The sequence below is a fragment of the Lepidochelys kempii genome, chromosome 14, assembly GCF_965140265.1.
Source record: "Lepidochelys kempii isolate rLepKem1 chromosome 14, rLepKem1.hap2, whole genome shotgun sequence".
NCBI lineage: Eukaryota > Metazoa > Chordata > Testudines > Cheloniidae > Lepidochelys > Lepidochelys kempii.
This window is the reverse complement of record NC_133269.1, coordinates 2,294,428-2,314,454: the sequence shown is the minus strand read 5'-3', so window position 1 is coordinate 2,314,454 and position 20,027 is coordinate 2,294,428. Positions and strand designations below refer to the sequence as shown.

The 20,027-nt window shown below is 50.4% G+C and overlaps 1 protein-coding gene across 1 annotated transcript in view; it reads right to left on the bottom strand.

The window, feature by feature from the left end:
• Window positions 1–6,945: 6,945 nt before the first annotated feature.
• The window catches only part of ENDOV (endonuclease V), a 43,235-nt gene continuing 30,153 nt past the window's right edge, over window positions 6,946–20,027 (bottom strand). The window contains exon 9 of the transcript XR_012154790.1: window positions 6,946–6,967. The gene's annotated coding sequence lies outside the window, so the exon portion shown is untranslated. The remainder of the gene's footprint in view (window positions 6,968–20,027) is intronic.

Here is a 20,027-nt window from a genome sequence, read left to right as displayed (position 1 = left end):
TCCTGCTCCGGCTCGGACTTGCTGAAGCCAGCGCATCCCGGGGGCCCTGCTGGGTTGCTGGCCTGTGATTTACAGTCAGCTCCGCTTAGGCCTCTTCCTCGGCCCGCAAGCGCCCACCCCCAGGAGCCACAGACCCGACGGGCTCCGGGGGGGCTAAGAGGGTGGGGGCAAAGCAGGAGGCTTGAATCCTCTGGCCACGGCAGGGGCCCGAGTTCGGCTCAGGCGCTGGCAGGTGCCCGCTGGCAGCGGGGGCTTGAGCCTGGGCGCACAGGACGGGAAGGGATTTCCGTGCTAGAAGGGGGTAGGGGGCTGTGGGGAAAGGGACGGGGCACATCCCGCTGTGGCCCCGCTTCCTGCGGGGGTAAGTGGCCTCCGCGGTGCAGCTGCTCCCCCAAGCATCAGGCGCTTCTTCCCAGACACGGAGCCTCCGGCCGGGGCCGCGCCGGGTCTCGCTGCTCAGCGGCCACCCCTCTCCAGCCGGGCGGGAGGCGGGTTCGCTCTCGCCCGGCTCTGAGCCCAGGGGCTCTTGGCCCAGAGAGGGCGGCGCGGGGAGCTGGCTTTGGCATTGCAGGGGGTGCTCACGTCTCGGTTCCCTAGCCTCGTCTGGCCTGCTTTGGGGGGGGGGGCTGCAGACTGGGGGCGGGGAGGGGGGAGGGTTGCCCGAGCGCTGTTCATGCTCTAGGATGGCCTGGGGGGCACGTTCCCAGCCGGAGGGTGGCCGAGCAGGCAGCGTTACCTTCAGCACCCCGGCTCCTCCCGGCGCTGTCCCTTGAGCACCGCGGCTGCCTCCATCCAGAGCTCGGGCTCCCTGGGAGCTGCCAGGCAGCACCAGGCTGCCCCGGCCCTTTCCTTCCTTGGGCGCCCCTAATTCCCGACCACTTTAAAGAAGGGAGAGAGGACGAAGATCCCCCATCGAGCTCATGCCTCCGTGCCCCTGCTCTTCCCTGGGGCACTGACTGAACCCTGCCTCTCTCAGGTAACGTCCTTTTATAAAATACAAAGCGCTGCAGAAGCAGAGAGTGTCTGGTTTGCCTAGCACACAGGCAGCCGGAGTGTGACAGCTGTCAAATAGCCTTTACCGTCCCTTGAAAGTTTAGCTACCCTTTCAGTCTTCAGCCTTTCCGCTTTTGATAACACGGGATATTCTTTATCTTATTGTAAAAGGACGTTTATTACCAATAAAAGGTATTTTTATGAAGGAGAAAAAATAAAATAATATAAAATTAACTGATCATCCCTGAAAAATACTTTAAGACTGGGGGGGGGGGAATGATAGAGAAGCTTATTTTGAAATAATAGATACATTTTTGTATGGTTTCCTTTTAAAACTCCTGGTCTGCAGGAGATCACCCCTAGCCCCCTTCTGAACCCCATCTTCAGTGGTAGGTTGGGGCGAGGCAGAGAGAATTCACGCCAGGCTGAACCAGCCCTTATGACAAACGCCAAAGATGTGGCAAATCAAGATGCCACCTGGACGGTCATGGACCAGGCCCTTCAAGGTTGATGCTGCGCTCCAGGGCTGATCCTCGTCAAGCCCTGAGAGAGCTGGGCACACGACCAGCCATTTTCAAACACAGCATTTCCCTGTAGAGACATCACCATCCACCCAACAAATCAAAAAGAACAGGAGGACTTGTGGCACCTTAGAGATGAACACATTTATGTGGGCATAAGTTTTTGTGAGCTACAGCTCACTTCATCGGATGCACGCAGTGGAAGTGCGCTGTAGCTCACGAAAGCTTACGCTCAAATAAATGCGTTAGTCTCTAAGGTGCCACAGGTCCTCCTGTTCTTTTTGCAGATACAGACTAACCCGGCTGCTCCTCTGAAACCAGACAAATCAAGTTACCTTGATACTAAAATGTGGCTCAGGGCAGCATATTTTAACTGTGCTCTTAAAACCCCCCAAACATTGTAAGCTCAGTTCGTTGAGCTATTTCCTGGAATCTGTTGGCTTGCTGAAACACAATTTGCTGAGGGGAAAAATAAATCCGCAGTCGCAGTTGCATCTGATTTGCTAAAAGGGGTGATATGGATATGATGTATATACTGTACAGAATGGTGGAAAATAAATATATCTTAATTTGTCATTATTTTGCTAACCAAAGCTGTAAATTTTTCCTATGACTTGCTATCTGCCTTTTGGGTTTGAAAGGGTTAAAATATATATCACAGCCACAATCCACAGCCGCAGTTCAGGAAATGCACTGTTTCTACTGGTATTCATGCTTTTTCATTTTATTGCTGAGATTACATGAATTGTTGAGTTTATTTTTACACAATAAAGAGTGAAGAAACACTGGGCTCTCTTTCAAATGTTCTGTGGACTTTCCTGACTTGCCACTGGCCAGGTTTCTTACTGGGGTGATGGGCAGGGCTGGCTTGTTATTTTAGAGGAATTTCTGTCCAGGGCTCCTTGAAGCCTAAGCTAATCGGAGATTTAAACTCCCTCCCTGCTGCCAGGCCTGTCCACTAAGATCAAATAGTACAGGCCACATCTGACCTTTTCTTATACCTTAGCTTTCACAAGTGGTTCAACACTTAGGGCATTGCATCAGTGAGCCCCAGGAAACAAGTCACCTGAGTGTGGGGAAAAGGGACTGGAGAGAACAGTGGGGTGGGCTAGACCACATAAAAGTCATTCAGAAACTTTTGTTAGAATTGAATCTGAAGAAGCCCAGTCACAAAAAAAACCCCACCCTCCTATAAGGTACAGAGCATTCACAGTAAAAGTCCCGTTGCATCTTATACCATTAGTTCATGATGCTACATGTATGTTTCGTACAGCGAAATGTATAAATGGTATGTTCCTATATTAAATGCCTGTAACACTGGATCTGTGTGTCACCCTTCATGCTCAAGCGATCACAAGGCCTTTCGTGCTCTTGGGGACGCAGTGCTAATTTTTTAAAAAAGGCTCCAGAGGCATCCTTGCAGTTGCAGACCAGCAAGCCTGACTTCAATATCAGACAAATTGGTTGAAATTATAGTAAAGAACAGAAGTATCAGACAGACAGATGAACATGATGCATTGGGGAAGAGTCAACACAGCTTTTGTAAAAGGAAAAAAAACCCCACCCCCCACCAGTCTAGTAGAATTCTTTGGGGGAGGCAACAAGCAGGTGGACAAAGGTGAGCCAGCTGATACAGCATACTTGGCCTTTCAGAAGCCTTTGACACCAAACCTTCTTAGCAAACTAATCAGTCATGGGACAAGAGGGAAAGTCATCTCATGGATACGTAACTGGTTAAAAGATGGGAAACAAAGGGTAGGAACCAATGGTCAGTTTTCAGAATGGAGAGATATAAATAGCAGGGACCCCCAAGGGTCTGTACTGGGCCCAGTACTGTTAAACATATTCATAAATAATCTGGAAAAAGGAGTAAACAGTGAGGTAGCAAAGTTTGAAGATGATACAAAATTACTCAAGATGCTTAAGTCCAAAGCTGACTTTGAAGAGTTTCATAGATTCATAGATACTAAGGTCAGAAGGGACCATTATGATCATCTAGTCTGACCTCCTGCACAATGCAGGCCACAGAATCTCACCCACCCACTCCTGTGAAAAGCCTCTCACCTATGTCTGAGCTATTGAAGTCCTCAAATTGTGGTTTAAAGACTTCAAGGAGCAGAGAATCCTCCAGTAAGAGACCCGTGCCCCATGCTACAGAGGAAGGTGAAAAACCTCCAGGGCCTCTTCCAATCTGCCCTGGAGGAAAATTCCTTCCCAACACCAAATATGGCGGTCAGCCAAACCCTGAGGGTTTGGGCAAGATTCACCAGCCAGATACCCAGGAAAGAATTCTCTGTAGTAACTCAGATCCCACCCCATCTAACATCCCATCACAGGCCATTGGGTTACAAAGAGATCTTGCTAAACTGGGTGACTAGGCAACAAAATGGCAGGTGACATTCTGTGTTGATAAGTGCAAAGTAGAAAAAACACATTGGAAAAAACACATTCCCAACTATACAAATGATGGGATCTAAATTATTGTTTATCACTCAAGAACAATATCTTGGAGTCGTCATGAGCAGATATTTTCAAAGAACTATCCAATGTGCAGCAGCAGTCAAAAAAGCCAAAAGAATGTTGGGAACCATTAGGAAGGAGATAGCTAGTAAGACAGAAAATATCACAATGCCATTACATAAATCTCTGGTGTGCCCACACTTTAAATACTGTACACAGTTCCAGTCACCCCATCTCAAAAATGAATATTAGAACTGGAGAAGGTGAACAAAATTGATTAGAGGTATGGAACAGCTCCCATATGAGGAGAGATTAACATTATTTTCTCCACACTACTTATGATTTTATAAGCTTCTGTCATATCCCCCTTAGTTTTCTCTTTTCAAGGCTGAACAGTCCCAATCTGGTTATTTACCCTTCACATAACACAAGAACCAGGGGTCACCAAATTAAATTAACAGGCAGCAGATTTAAAACAAATATAAGGAAGTAAGTCTTCATGGAACGCCCAGTCACCCTGTGGAACTCATTGCCAGGGGATGTTGTAAAGTCCAAAAGTATAACAGGGTTAAAAAAACAATTAGATAAGTTTATGGAGGATAGGTCCATCAATGGCTATTAGCCAAGATGGTCAGGGGTGTAACCTCATGCTCCGGGTGTACCTAAACCTCTGACTGCCAGAAGCTGGGACTGGACAATAGATCCCTCAATAATTGCCCTATTCTGTTCATTCCTTCTGAAGCATCGGCCATTGTTGGAGGACAGGATACAGAGATAGATGTATTATTCATCTGACCCAGTATAGCCATTCTTATTGTCTGTGTTGGCAAATGTAGAAGCCATGGTGTGCTCACCTATTGGTGCCTGGGACATTAGACTCTGTTTTAGTGAGGAATGGGATTTTGGCCAAAACAAGTGGGTTATCCCAACACTTCTCAATGGGCCCTGGAAGCTCTAAATTCCACATGCTCAGACGGTAGAGATGGGCAGAAGGGACCGAGGTGAAACATCTTCTCTGAAGCTGTACACGAGAGTAGGCGAGAGTTCCATTCTTTCAAATCTTTCTCCATGTCAGGCAACAATGTCATGGTGCAAAGCCATAGAAATTTTCCTCTGGGTTTTACTCACCAAGAGTAAGATTCATGTTCAAAGTTGAACCTCCTCCATGTCCCCTGACTGGACTGACCTATCTGTGATTGGGAACATGGTGACAGACCACATATTGTCATGTCTGATGGCTGTTAGCTTCCCGCAGGGCCATCATTGTTTCTCAGCACTCACCTGGTCCCAGTCAACATAGGATCTGAGTGTCTCCCAAAAGTAAAAAGAATAAAATATCTTCCTTCCTTCCCTGCCGGCAAGAGCCAGGTTTGGTGCGTATTTGTTTGCTCATTAAAATATGGGTTATGAATGCGAGAGCGACAGTGCATTACCACTGAGGGAAAGCTTGAGGTGGATTTTGTATTTGGCTCCGAGGGCAGAGATGACCATTCTCATTTCTTTTGTCAATGAACACTGGCAGCAGTGATGTGCGTATTGCATGCAATGTCACTGACAAAGTTTTGCCCATCAAAAGGCAGGTTATATTTTTGGTAGATAATTGCTAGAAATATCCACTGGTTACTAGATCTGTCGATTAATTGCAGTTAACTCACATGATTAACTAAAAAAAAATGAATGGTGATTAATCACACTGTTAAACAATAGAATACCAATTGAAATTTATTAAATGTTTTGGATGTTTTTCTACATTTTTCAGATATATTGATTTCTATTACAACACAAAATACGAAGAGTACAGTGCTCACTTTATTTTTATTACAAATATTTGCTCTGTAAAAATGATAAACAAAAGAAATAGTATTTTTCAATTCACCTTGCACAAGTACTGAAGTGCAATCTCTTTGTCCTGAAAGTATAACTTACAAATGTAGATTTTTTGTTACATAACTGCACTCAAAAACACTGTAAAACTTTAGAGCCTTCAAGTCCACTCAGTCCTACTTCTTGTTTGGCCAGTTGCTCAGACAAACAAGTCTGGTTACAATATGCAGCCAAATTGTCCAGTCCTCTGGAATACTGGTTGACGCATTAAGGGACATATGAATCTTTAGCGCATCTGGCATGTAATTATCTTGCAATGCTGGCTACAACAATGACATGCAAATGCCTGTTCTCACTTTCAGGTGACATTGTAAACAAGAAGCGGGGCAGCTTTATCTCCTGCAAATTGTAACCAAACTTGCTTGTCTGAGTGATTGGCTGAAGAAGAAGTAGGACTGAGTGGACTTGTAGGCTCTAAAGTTTTATATTGTTTTTGTTTTTAAATGCAGGGGGTTTTTTGTACATAATTCTACATTTGTAAGTTACACTTTCATGATAGAGAGATTGTACTACAGTACTTGTATGAGGTGAATTGAAAAATACTATTTCTTTATTTTTACAGTGCAAATATTTAATCAAAAATATAAAGTGAGCACTGTACACTTTGTATTCTGTGTTGTAATTGAAATCAATAGATTTGAAAATGTAGAAATCATCCAAAACTATTCAAATAAATGGTATTCTATTATTGTTTAACAGTGCAATTAATCACAATTAATTTTTTTAATTGCTTGACAGCCCTACTGGTTACATATCCACCTTACAATGGACTCTCTGGATAAGTTGCTTTTAACATGTAGATTCTTAAAAACCAAGAACTGTTTACTGACTACAGCTGGGCCTCAGAAGCATCTGCAATTCCAAGCCCATTCCTCTCCAGCTGTGAAGGAAAACCTGAGAAACATCTCTCCTGAGTCTCAGTACTAGCCAGTGCTCTACATTACCATTGGAGAGACCAGAACTTCTCTTCCTGTTCAGTCAGGGGCTATGCACGCTTTGGCTGAACACCCGCAGCTCCTGCTGGAGACGTGCCTCGTATTGGTCAGCAGGAAGCGCTCTGGCTGAGTGAGGAGTGGCAGCAGTGTAAGGCAGTCCCAGCCAGACCTCAGCTGGAATGGAGGGAGAAAGAAGATTTCAAAGCTAGGGCAAAGGTGCGAGTGCCCAATCTGAATGTCCTAACAATCCCCAGCTCAGTAAGACAGGAACAAAAGCAAAGGTGGGGGCATGAGTGAGGGAAAGGCAGGTCAGGTAGCAAGATATAGGGTCCCAGAGTTTGGTAGCAAGATCATAGTCCCAAGTTTCTCTGGTGCTGCAGAGCACCCTGGGGCACTGCCGAGCTGCAGCCTGCTCCATCCCAGGTGGCAGGGTTTGGGAAAAGCTGTATCTACAGCCACTTTACAGGCTCTGCGAAGGACATCCCTAAACATTTAGCTTCCATCTCCCTCATGTCCTTCTGCCTTCTGGTTGTCAGGGAAACCACTTCCTTTGGAAAGGGCTCTCATCCATCCAGAGCATGTGAACCTGCCATAAAAGCCTTTTCTCCCCAGGAGGGTTTGATACCTTGATCTACCCTGTTCCTTCTAGGATTGTGTCAAAAAAAAAAAAATCCTTGAAGCAGGGGGAGGGTGCCTCAAACTGGATTGCTGGCTTGATTTTGTTCTAGGGGAACCAGAGTATATGTCTAGCCTGAGGATTATTCTACAAGAGGCAATAAAGGCCTGAAGCATGAGCAGCCAGCCATGGCTGGAACAGATGCAGATGCTAGCATTTGGTACCCTGGGCAGGGAATGGGCAGCCTTAAGAATCCTCCAGCGGCAAAGGTACGGCAATACAGTATATCAAACCTGTTTCAGGATAATTTGCTCAGCCCCCCAGGGGACAAGCAGGAAGTGAGACACGTCACTCAATAGTGACTTTTCCAGTTGATTAAAGAGATGGTGCTGAGGGTTTGTCCGTGGAGTCTCACCCAAGACTCTTTGAGCAGGAGGCCGGGGACTAATGTGGGGCAAGGAGTTACAGCCTGGAAATGACAGGGATCCAGGAAGGAAGCAGAGGATGCAGAAGGGACAGAGGAGAGAAAAAACAGCCTGGGGCACATGGATTCCCAGTTCCCATCTTTGTTGTGTCCTGCTTATTCTGGGCACATCCCGAGTTCCTCAGGTTCTCCCTAGATTTTGAGGCAATTTACATGAGCACCCTCAAAGTCCAGTGAAAGGGCCTGGCATTGTACAGGGAGCCACTGTCATGTCAGGACATCTGAGATCATATGCACACTCCCCCCATTATGATAGATGTGTTAACGATCTATGGGGCTGGTCTGAGGTTGCAGAACAAAATGTACCCAGGAACTAAGAGCCATCACAAACCTCAGCACCTTCCACTCCACAGGCAAGGCTCATTTCTTTGACCTTGCTTTCTCTAACATAGACACACAGCAACTGGTATATTTAAATCCCCCACATACACACACCAAAACAAGACACTCCACAGGCTTCTCCCCCTTGGGGAGAGGAGGAGAGAACAAATACCCCGTGACAGAGCTTTAGTCACATTGCTAACACACTGCTTGAAGGTCTTCAGATACTACAATGAGGAGTGTGGTGTAAGAACACACGTAGATTGATATCCCAGGATACCAACATCCTCTCCTCCAATGTCACATGCCCGACAATTCAATGCTTGCTAACATACATTTCATACCTTTTATTAAAAAAAAATGTATATATATATATATAGACCTGCTCCAAGGACAGGCTGCTCAATCTCATTATTAGTGGAAGCACTTTCCATCTTTGCAAAGGAAATGCTATTCTTATTTAGCAGAATCCGTGGCTAATTCTGTCCTGTGATCAGAGTCACTCATGCATCCGATGGAGTGAGCTGTAGCTCACGAAAGCTTATGCTCAAATAAATTGGTTAGTTTCTAAGGTGCCACAAGTCTCCTTTTCTTCTCCCCAAGACACTCCCTGGTTCTCAGAGCGAAGACTTTCCAAGGGAAACATCATACTAGTTGCACTCAAATGTTTCAGCTGCTGGGGTATAAACCTACTGAGTCTGTGCCCACCCTCCCTTCCGGAGAAGGAAAACGATACCGGCAGCTGCCCGTTTATATGGCACTACAATTTAAAAGTAATAAAAATATACACACAGAGGCACCTCTCACCAGCAGCGGGAAAATGCGGCTCTGATTAAAATGACCATGTCCCGCCCGCCATGGAACAGCAGGCAGCGCTGTGGGTCAGGGTTAAAGGCTGTGTGTGGATGTAGCATAAGGGGGGGCGGGAGGACTGTAGTGCAGGTCAGGGTCAAAGCGAATTGGTACAGCTGAAGGTGGGAGAGAAGCCCGGGACCAGCAGGGGTGAAGCAGGGCAGGAGTGAGGTGCATTGGCCCAGCTGTTGGAGGATGCATGGCACCCGCTCACACCATGTCTAGTCCTCATGCCCACACTCTCACACCCTTGCTTTAATAGACATGGAAACGCACCCAGCACAGTAGATTCCTGATCTTAGTGGGGTCTGTTGGGCCCTACCACTGTATAGATATTAAATAATGATGTCCCTGAAATAAAGGGGACATTTCCTACAGCTGCGAGGGCCCTTGGAGAGCATCACAGGATGCAAAGGGTGATTTTACCTCTGGCATCTTCTGCCCTCCCTATGGCTCTGCCGAGTTACCTCCAGAAGAGAGTTCGACTCACACCATAGAGAAAACAAATGCCAACACCATGGCCACACTTTATGCAGATCAGCATGTAAATCAGACTGGGAAAGCTTCAGCAGGACTACAGCTGCACAATCAGCGTGGAGCAATAGCTCAAGAGAAACTGTTTAACGACGGCTTTAGCCCACCACAGGAAGATCTGCCTAGGGAAAAGGGCCTACTGTCTGCCAGCAGATACGGCTACTTCCCAGTCTCCCAGCTGCTGGAGGCTGCAGAGCCCTGCGCAGACTAATGGGCTGTAGCCCAGCCCCCGCGCAGCAGGCTTGTGTGCATGGGAGTAACAACCAGGCTGCTCTCCACAGCAGACTGCATTGTGGGGGTCAGCCCATTCTCCCCTCCCCCCCCCCGCCCCCGGCTAGTTGCATGAAGGCTCCCGGTAATGGTAACACAGAACTTGGCAAAAGGAGTTGAGTGGCATGCAGCAAGAAAGAGATGGTTGAGTCCTGGCTTCTCTCTGTTCCTCTTGCATGCTTCTGCCCGCTTCTCACCTGCTTGGGCCTCTCTAACCTGCCAGGCTTTCGGTGTAGGGGGCTGTCCATGGAAAAGCTGCTGCTGCTCTGCCCCCTAACACAATGGAAGGGAAAGAACTCCACCATCCTCCCTGTCCCCCCGGAGCCGAAAAGAACCTCAGCTTCCTGGCTATACCTCGGTGGCTGTGGAAGCGCCCATCCTCTCCATTGGCAGATGACACCACAGCTGCTTGTCTCCTGGCTCTCTCAAGCCAGCCTCTGAATTCAGCGAAGAGAGACATGTGCCTCTGCCCATGAACACACTCAGCAGACAGATGCCATCATGCCCTCCACAAGCGCTTTCTCGGGCACCTAGGATTTCTCTGCTACCTCCTGTGGCCAGATGGCAGTGCGCTAAACTGCAGCACGGGAGACACCCAGCTGGAGATCCAATGGCCAGGAGTCCGGGGGGCAGAGGGGAAGCAGAGTCAGAGGAGAATAGTCCTGAGGGACATGTTTGTCAGAGATGCCCAAGGGCCATGTGAGAAAGGACAGCAAGGTAAGTGACCCCAGGGCTCCACGATTCTTGTAGCAGCCCTACAAACAGCCCTGTCACTGGACTTGAACCCCATCTTTTCTGGGCAGTTGTATCACTTTACCAGGTTGCACTAGCCAGTGGTCTCCACCTGCCACCAGGTGTGTGACCTTCAACTCCACGTACACCTGGGGCTGCCCCAGTCTCCACTCACAGTTAGGTGGAGATTGGAGTAGCCCCAGCACCAGGGCATTTAAGTGAAAACCTCTCAAGGGGAGGTGGACGCCAGTCGTACTTTGATACGGAAGGGGAGCATCAGTCCTGATTCCTGGCCTATTGCTTGGAAGACACTGCCCCAGCCTTCAAGATTACTCTCGACTCCAGGAGATGGCCCTGCCTACGTGATGCTGGGTGACTGCCAGGCCAAATAGCCATTCCCGAGGGAAACAAACAAGGGAGGAGGTTACCCTTGCCGATGCCAAGTGCATTAAACCCAGGAGCCCTTGAGAGCGAGGGAGCAGATGGCGAGCTCAGGCTGAGTGAGGACAGGACCTATGCCCTGGGGAGTGTTCTTAAGGGTAGTGTCTGACTCAGATTTGCAGCCCTGATCTGCTGCCTTCTTGGCGACACATGGGGGAAAAAAAAACAAACCCACACACATTCCGCCCTCCACGGTGGGCTCTATCATTCAAGGGACATTCCCCCCCCACACGAGGTTGGCTCTATGATTAGAGGGACATTCCCCACCCCAACCCCCACAGCTGGTTCTATCATTAGAGGGAAAGACTAGGAGATATTTTTATTATCTGTATTTATGGCAAGTTCCCCCAAAAGCCCATAAAACAAGAGAGGCAGATACTGGACCCACCATCTGGAGTCCCAGCTCCACAGCCCTGACAACCTGAAGCTGCCTTACCAGGCAGGGAACAAAGACCCAGGCTCCCACCTGTCCCGGGGGTAGGAGCGTGTGTGTGTTGGAAGCTGAGTTCCACTCATTACTGGTGCTTTCTGGAACGTAAGTTTCTGAAATGTCTCTCAGCATTATTTGCAGCGTTACTGCACCTGTGTGAGATCCAGGATACAAGACACAAGGGAGGTGAGGTCACGTCTTTTAGGGGACCACCTTCTGGCCATGGAAAGGACGAAACTTCCTTCACAGAGCTCTTCCTGAGGTCACAGTATTGGTGTTATTTACACAACACCAGAGGCAGGCGAGGTGTTTCATAATGCAGTCAGATTAATTGGTATAACGTGCGCCATATGCTGTAAAGCAGGGTGCTCAGAGCCCGTGGCGTGACGGGATCTGTATTAAATATACGTGCAGCCCACGGTAGGGAGCCTGTGTGTGGCTGGCTACATTTCCCCAGGGGCAGTTATTGGTGTGAATCGGTTCTTGCTCTCTCTGGTACAGGGAGGGGTGGCTGCTGCAGAGAAAAGCAGGAGCAGTTTACTATACACATCTGCTGAGATGGCTTTGCCTTGATTTTGCCAAAGGCGCGTCACAGTGACGGGGGAGTTAAGCACCTCGTTCCCCTCAGCTCAGCTCCTAAATGACCTGCCCTGGGAGCCTGGGGTGCTAGCGTGACATCATCCTTCCCAGCTCCCAAGCAAAAGCCCCCGAGCACCGCAGGTTCCAGCAGACGTGAGGCAGCGACGCCTCAGACTCCAACCTGTGTAGCCTGGAAACAGACATGCCCGAGCTGTCACCAGCACTGAACGTGCGTCTCGGCGTCCTCTGGTTCCCACTCTCTCGGCAACGAGCCAGGAGCTACAAACTCAGTGAGTGCTGGGCACTGCCAGCACCTCCACTTGCTGGGACTAATTGCCTGGGACATGCCTGACGTCACCGCAGGGCTCCCAGACTCCCCCAAGGACTCCATCCAGGGACTAATTACCAAGCTAGTGAGCATGGAAGAGGAGCAGGTGGGAGGGAGAGCTGGGCGAGGGGCAGGGAGACAGGAGAACATCACTAATGGCAGAGAGAGAGAGAGAGAGCGCGCGCGCATGTGTGCCCGGGGTCACTAAAAGATGCCACTCTGGTTTCCCTGGTCAAGACACGCAGGGCAGGGTGGTGGAACCAGGCTGTATCTGTGAGGAGCTGGAAGGTTTCTTTCCCCACCCTGAATCGCAGGGCTGGAGACTGGTGGCAAGTGAGGCTTAGCTCCATTTGGAACAGCAAAATGGGCCATTGCCCTGCACCTTGGGCAGACTTGGATTCAAGTGTGTAAAATGCTACCAGAGCAGATCCATTGTGTGCTGCACTCACCTTGCACGAGCTGCTGGGCAGAGAGCCTGGCACCAGCCTGGGACCATCACATCCTGAGTCAGCCTACACAGAGGTGTATTTCAACTGACCCACCCAAAGAGCACCCCTTCCCCCTCCTATCCGTCTAGGGCTAGAAAGGTGCCCATCACCCTGGCATTCAGCCGCCTTCTTCAAAGCTGTATCTCAGCAGCAAGATAAAGAGGATCTAGCTCCTAAGACAAGGTAGACCTGAACCCAAAGCCCTGGAGTGGCAGGCCTCTCTCCTGAGGAGCAGCGGCAGCTCGTTAACATGCGCCATGCAGAGAAATTAGGTCAGTAGAAGCAACCGCGAGAGGAAGAGAGAGGAGGAGCTGGAGTCTCTTTCTGCTCTGAAAACCCCAGTGCAGGTCTTTTTGGGGATTTTCTGGCAGGTGAGTCACTGGAAACTACAAAAAGAACAGGAGTACTTGTGGCACCTTAGAGACTAAAATTTATTTGAGCATAAGCTTTCATGAGCTAAAACCCACTTCATCGGATGCACGCAGTGGAAAATACAGTAGGAAGATTTTATATACACAGAGAACATGAAACAGTGGGTGTTACCAGACACACTATAACTGGAAACCATGTCCTTTTAGTGACCCAGATTCCTCATTTTAATTAGGCTCTGACTGCCTGCAGGATGTATTCAAATATGCGCCGGTCTCATCAAATCTAAACAAGGGCAGGCACCTCTGGCCAGGCAGCAGCAGAGACAGGCCAAGTGCCGGGTGGTTGAGTCCAGTATAACCATTGCCCATCCCTGCCTCTCCCTGCAGGAAGGCTGACCGGAGCTTGCTTTCCACTAGCACTGCACTGGGCTGCTCCCTCCTTCTCATGCTGGACATGCCCTGCTTGTCCCCAGTGTGGTCCCTGCTTTCTAGCTCTGGACGCCTCCAGGTGGGATGGAAGGATGAGATTCTCTTGGTCTCTTCCCCGCTTAGCCACATCTTGCCAACAGACGCTCCCTCTTTCAGCGGGAGAGAGGAAAGAAAAGCCCGGCAGCCTGGGACCAGGCAGGGAGGACATTTGCCTCCAGGCTCTGAGTGCCACATGGCCACTGGTACCAGACCAGGCTGTGCCCCTCAGGAGTGGGCAGATTCATCTCTGGCTCACTGGAAGCCTGCCAATAGCTGGGACCGACTCTGATCTGGACGGCGCCAGCGTAAGCCAGGAGCAATTTATTCCAGTTAGTGGGGTGCCAGCAGAGTTAGACCAGCGTGAGGTCCAGGGTGTGGGGAAGAGCCTCACTGGGGCAGTAGTTGTTGCTGCTGTCTGGCACCCTTGGCAGCCCCACGCGCTCTAGCCAGGCCCCTGCAGTAGACTTTCCTGGGCAGGGTAGATCCCATTCATGCTGGGAAGTGGATTAGGTTGTTTGCAGGCACCACAGGCCAGACGCTAAAGCCAAGGGAATTCCTAGTGGGTGAACAACAGACAAGAGGCCCAGACTTGTTTTCCAACATGAACGGGTCAGAAGTCACACTCTGATGAAGTCAGCTGTAGCCCATGAAAGCTTACGCTCAAATAAATGTGTTAGTCTCTAAGGTGCCACGAGTCCTCCTGTTCCTTTTGCGAATACAGACTAACCCGGCTGCTCCTCTGAAACAAGTCACACTCTGTGCAGCTCTGGAGAAAAGCCACTTACAAGCAGTGTGCAGACAGCGCTGCCCCCGTGCAGGCCAAAGCAGAATAAGGGACATGAGCGGTCGATTCTGTGCTGGAGGTCAGGGAGCACTGTTGTCCTGCATTTGCACAGAGCGACTGAAACGTGGACCAGCATGCGCTCCACACTGAAAGCTAGCTCAGGCAGCTAACTGACAGCAGAGGCTGCTCAGACCCGCTCTCTCCATCCTCCCAAGCAATGGGTTGGGCTTGGGCTTCTCTCCTGGGTACATATTTTCAGGCTGTAGAGTTTTGCTCTGCACATCTGTGTTCACTGTGGCACAGGAAGGACGCACAAGGGAAAGGCACAGGAATGGGGGGACCTGCCCCCTTAGAAAATCCCCACTGGGCATGAGATGCTGTTTTTAGGGTTAAACCCAACAGAACTGGCCTTCAACCCCTTGCCCCCAAAATACAAGCCTGAGGGGTCAGAGTTACACCAGATTTCTACTCCTCAGCCCTCCTGTAAAGGAGACGTTTCCCTCTCTTTGCCCAGGGGCTTTCCTTGGAGGGGCCAATACGAGTGAGGGAGACTTCCCCTCCCCCTCCGCCAGGCACAGACCCCTGAGCAAAGCAGCAGCACAGAAAAGACCCAAGTGACAAGGTCTGGCAGTTTGTTTCAACAGTAAATCCACATAACTGCCAAAAAAAGGACAGGCCCATCCCCAGCCTGCAGGTGCCTGGTCTGTCTGGGAATTGTCAGTGACCTAATTCAGGCCCACGGGCTCTGATCATTTCCACCTAAAGCCCTGGGGAACCGAGGAGTCCACTCCCACCAGCACCAGCCGATGCCCAAGGAGAGCGCTACCTGCCCACCTCCGGCCCACTGAGCTCGGGGTCGGAAAGGCCTTGTGGAGAGGAGGGTGAGCAGGAGCCACAGGAAGCACGACAGCAAGGACATGGCACGAGTGAGCATAACACCGCTCTGCGGGAGCCCAGCCTGGAAAGCCCCCTGCCCAGGCTCCGTCAGCAGGCCCAGCTACATCTCCTGGAGCTGGCGACGGGCGTGGGACGGAAGCAAGATTCCTAATTACCGCCGGGGAGGGAAGGCGGGCAGCTAAACGGCGCTCGGCTAAAGCAGTGCCAGGGCTCACGTGACCCAGGTCAGCTGTGCGAGCCGGAGGGGCGTGTGGGATTGACCAACACAGGGATCATTTATGGGGACATGTGACTGTTACGTAAAGCACATTACTCAGCCACACGCACAGGCGGGCACCTGCATAACAGAACTGAAGGTGACATGGAGAAGTGACCAATGCTTTCCTGACTCTCATACACTGGGCTAGCATTTATTTATCACATCACCAATACATATTAACCACATCATACATACATCAGTAGGTCTTAAGCACATAATAGTAATAGAATAGCAGTTAGGGAGCCTAAATTGGCTGATGCTTTTAACATAACCCTGCCCACTTCTAAGTATTGCATAACCCCTTGTATACACTTAAGGAAGTTTTGGCTTGAGCAAACGAGGAAGCTGTCAAGATCAGGACAGACGAGTGCTTTACCATAGCAACAGAGAGGGAGATATTCTCCCAGGCCTGTACTGCATTGTCCCAAAGGAAGAGGACAAGACATATGGTCGTTCGACCCTAGTACAACCCTAGGAGGTGCCGTCACTCCCCTTGGTACTTGGACTGCATGGGCTCAGAACAAAGAGACGGGGTATGCCACAGTACCAGGAAAACAAAGGAGAAAGCGGGTTAGTTAAGTCTAGTTTCAGGTGATGTATGCAGCTCCTTTTACTGGTAAGCAGGTAGGGTATACAAAGATGGCTGGAGGGGTGTAGCATTGGGCCCACACCTGCATAAGGCAAATGTAACAACGCTGCACAAGACAGCTTCCTGGAAGCTATAGCAATAAACCTGACTGATGTGGGTTATTTGGTCTCCCGAATATATTTCATAATGACCCAAAGGGTGGTCAGGCACTGGACTGTACAAATTTATCCGTTTTCACACACACCTGCCCCTCTCCCCCCCCCAGATCCCACTGACTCCAGTTGTTGTGGCTATTCAGCACTTCTGAAAATCAGACCCAGGTGAGTAAAGGAGCTGGACCAAGTGGCAGGACAGGCCCCGAGACCATACCTCAGCCAGGATGGACATTGGCTCCTCCATCATAGGACCTGCCACCCAGCAATGCCCTTGCCACACCTCCAGTGGGGGTAGGCACAGGGATGCTGTTAACCCCAGGACGCCTGGGCAGAGGGGGTTAAATAGCCAGCTGTGGTAGCGGGAGGATGCCGTACTCAGCTGGCCCATTTCTGTGCAGTATCCCTTTAAAATATGAAATAAATGAAGCATCCTCACATAGAAAGAAAAAAGATCTTCCTAGCTCCTTCCCTGAATTCCTGGCTAGCTGTACAGTCACTGGAGATTAACATACCCCACAAATCGAGCTTCCCCAGAACAATGACTCAGTTCCAGGAACAACGTGAATTCTTTGCAGGGCTTATTGTTTCCTTAAGTGTCAGCTGTTTCCTGTCTCCCCCTCATTCGCGCCCAGTTACTGTGTATCTCCCTTCTGGGTGATTAGTTCTGAAGCACTCCTGGGACGAAGCCGAACTTCCAAATCTCTCCAGGTGGAGCCGTTCCCTCCCCGGCTGTCGCTGGGCAGAGGCGGACAGGCACCTGTGCCAGTGGGGCACTTTGGGGGCCTTTCCTAGAAGAGCTCTGCATGGAGGTGGGCCCCTGCAGCCCACAGTCTTTCCCTAGGCAGGCCAGGCCCACGCGGCTGTAATATGGAATCAGCGGCCATTTTGTAGGCTGGCAGGAGAGAGGGGTGGGAGCAGCAATAACAAAGGCACTTAAATAGTCAGGCTGCATCTACCTTTTAAGCAAAGCTGGTGTCAGGGATACAGGAGAGTTTTAAGGCTCACTTCCTCGCCCATTAGCAGAGGTGGAAGACGGCGCCAGCCAAGCTCGCGGCCCAGAATCTCAAATTTTAGTGGAGCTTCATTTTTTAAAAAGTGGTATAATTAATTGTAACAGTCACAAAGCGGTGCCTCTGACTGCTCTGGTGAGATTCATGAATAGCGTGAGCAGGTGACTGGCAAACTTCCTCGGCCGCTAGGTTGATGCCCCTCAGCCCAGACCTGTAGTCCCCCTGCTACTTCAGGCTCAGACCCCTACACCCCCCATCTCAGCTCTGCTTGCTAGGCCCCTTGAAACATTTTTGCAAACCTTCCTGGGTTTCCTTCTCCTTAGGTTTTATCAGCTGCATTCTTAATGTTACCGTTACAGAGTTATGCTAATCTTCTCCACTTCTTTCCAGTCTGCCACCAACGCCTTACAGAGGCAACGCCTTACTGATCCTAGCAGGAGCTGCTCAGAGCCCACAGAAGATCGTCTTGGGGAACATGCCTCATTGCTGGGGGCATTGAAGGGGAAGTTTCTTGCAGCCCAGGAAACGGATGGTGGTGGGGCCTCAGAGCACATGAGAGGTTCCCAGCTGGCGTGGGGAGGGGTGAGCGCTGCCCTAGCTGCGGGGCAGGGCGGGAGGGTTTTTCTTCCCAAGCAGAGACAAATAGCTACAGTGTCTCCCTGAGCACACTGCATTGCTGGCATGCGTTTGTAGCTGAGGAGCAATGCAGAGGGAGCCAAGCTGGGCTGGACACAGAGTATCCCGTGCACATCATCCCAGGAATGGGAGGTTCAGGCCCCAGCAGCAGCGCCTCCTGCATATGGGTTTTCCTGAGGCCCCTTTCCCCAGCCTCATCTTTGGGAATCAAATACTGCATCTGAATATTTTACCTGAGCCAGGTCTGCAGATTCTTCCGCCCCCCCTCCCAAGCCCCCAGGAGCCACGTGGCGTTCCCACGGCATTGCCTCCCTCACACACTTCACTCCCTGTCAGCCCATCTGCACAGAGACAGCAAGCAACAGATGACAAGAGCCACAATGATATCTGAAATTAGGTCAGCAATAGCCTGCAGCAGACTTGCACATTTATCATCCTGGCTCCTCTGCTGCAGAGACTCGCTTATGTAACTCCTTGCTGCCACGGGGCAGTCCCAGGTGAGGGCTCTGTCTGGGCTGGCTCTACACTGGTGCATCTGCAGGTGAAGGAAAGGCAGGAAGACCTGACCCCCGCCTACAACCCCCAGAAAAATGAGAGATCCAGGGTCTTATTTAATCAGTGAACTCAATGGTTATGAAAGCAAAGAATTAACAGCATCAGCTGCAGAGACAACCTGCACCCTTGCAGCTCTGCTGATGCAGCTCAGCCCTGACCTGTATTTCCTCTGCCCCAGTGCGGTAGTCCAGCCCTGGGCCCTATGCATTCTGCTCTGCTGAAGCCGCTAATCCCCAGCCCACAACTACTCCAGTCCTGGTTCTCTTGATCCACAGTGGACAGCACTGCTAAGCTGTGTGCCAGTTCTGTGATAATCAAACTACATTTCTCTTGTGCAGTAAGACAGGATTTGAACTCATCTCCAGACATGAAAGATGAGTGATTAAGTTCTGTATCACCCACTCCCATCCCCAATTCACCTGATCCTTTTGCTTCTCTGCAGCTCTCCTGTTCCCTCCCCACTCCCTTCCCTCCTACGCTTGGAGGTTGGATTGGTTTTGTTGCATTGATGTTAGATTTGGGATGAGTTGCACTCTCACAATTGGCAACTTTCTCTGCTCCCTCCATTCCTCCTCCCGTGGATCATCCATATGTCAGTGCCATTAATATTTATGAGACTTGAACTCAGAGACTGGGCTGCAAAGAGAATAACCCATGAATGCCAGTCTCATAACTAGGGTATTGCATTGGGGTTCTGGACTCCAAGCCATTCAGGGGGCCCCAGAGAACTAGGGCAGCAGGTGGAGATTGTGTTAGCAGCTGATCTCTCAGTTCCAGGGCCAGCAGGCCCTGTGGTGTCTAAACCCCTTGAGCCTTTGCTGGTGGTTTGTAATTTCCACTGAAGGAGGGACACAAGCCTCAGTTCAAAGACACGTCAACCGAGTTCTCTCTGAGCCACCAGGTGCATCCCAGTTGGTGTGAGCAGCGGTGAATTCAGCCTAAATGCAGACCAGAGCCAATGTGACCAAAGGGCCCTCCAGCAAACCAGAGTACACCTGGCATCCCTGCCCCTTATTCTGCCAGTGCTCCCCCCTGCTGCCCTGTCTCCAGCACTCCCTGGCCCTGGACCCTCTCCATGAATCCTTACATCCAAACTCTGTGGGTCTTTGGACCCCTTCCCAGTCCAGGCTCATGATCCCATCCACAGATCCTGCCTCAACCCACCCAACCTTGCACAGCTTTCACCAGTACGGCCACCAAGATCTCCCCCCCAGCAGCTGAGACTAGGCAGTGTCGTGAGGCTTGCTGCTGCCGCCTTCTCTCGGTCGCACACACGTGCTGGGGAACAGGGCTTGCTTCTTACTGAGCTGGAAGCATCAGCCGCTGCAGTGAATGGTCCAAGCAGGGGCTGGCAGAGCACAGAGAAGGGTGTGAGTGACAGGAGCAGGGCCGAAGGGGACTAACTCCTGCCAAGTAAAGGCAGAGCTGCCTAGAG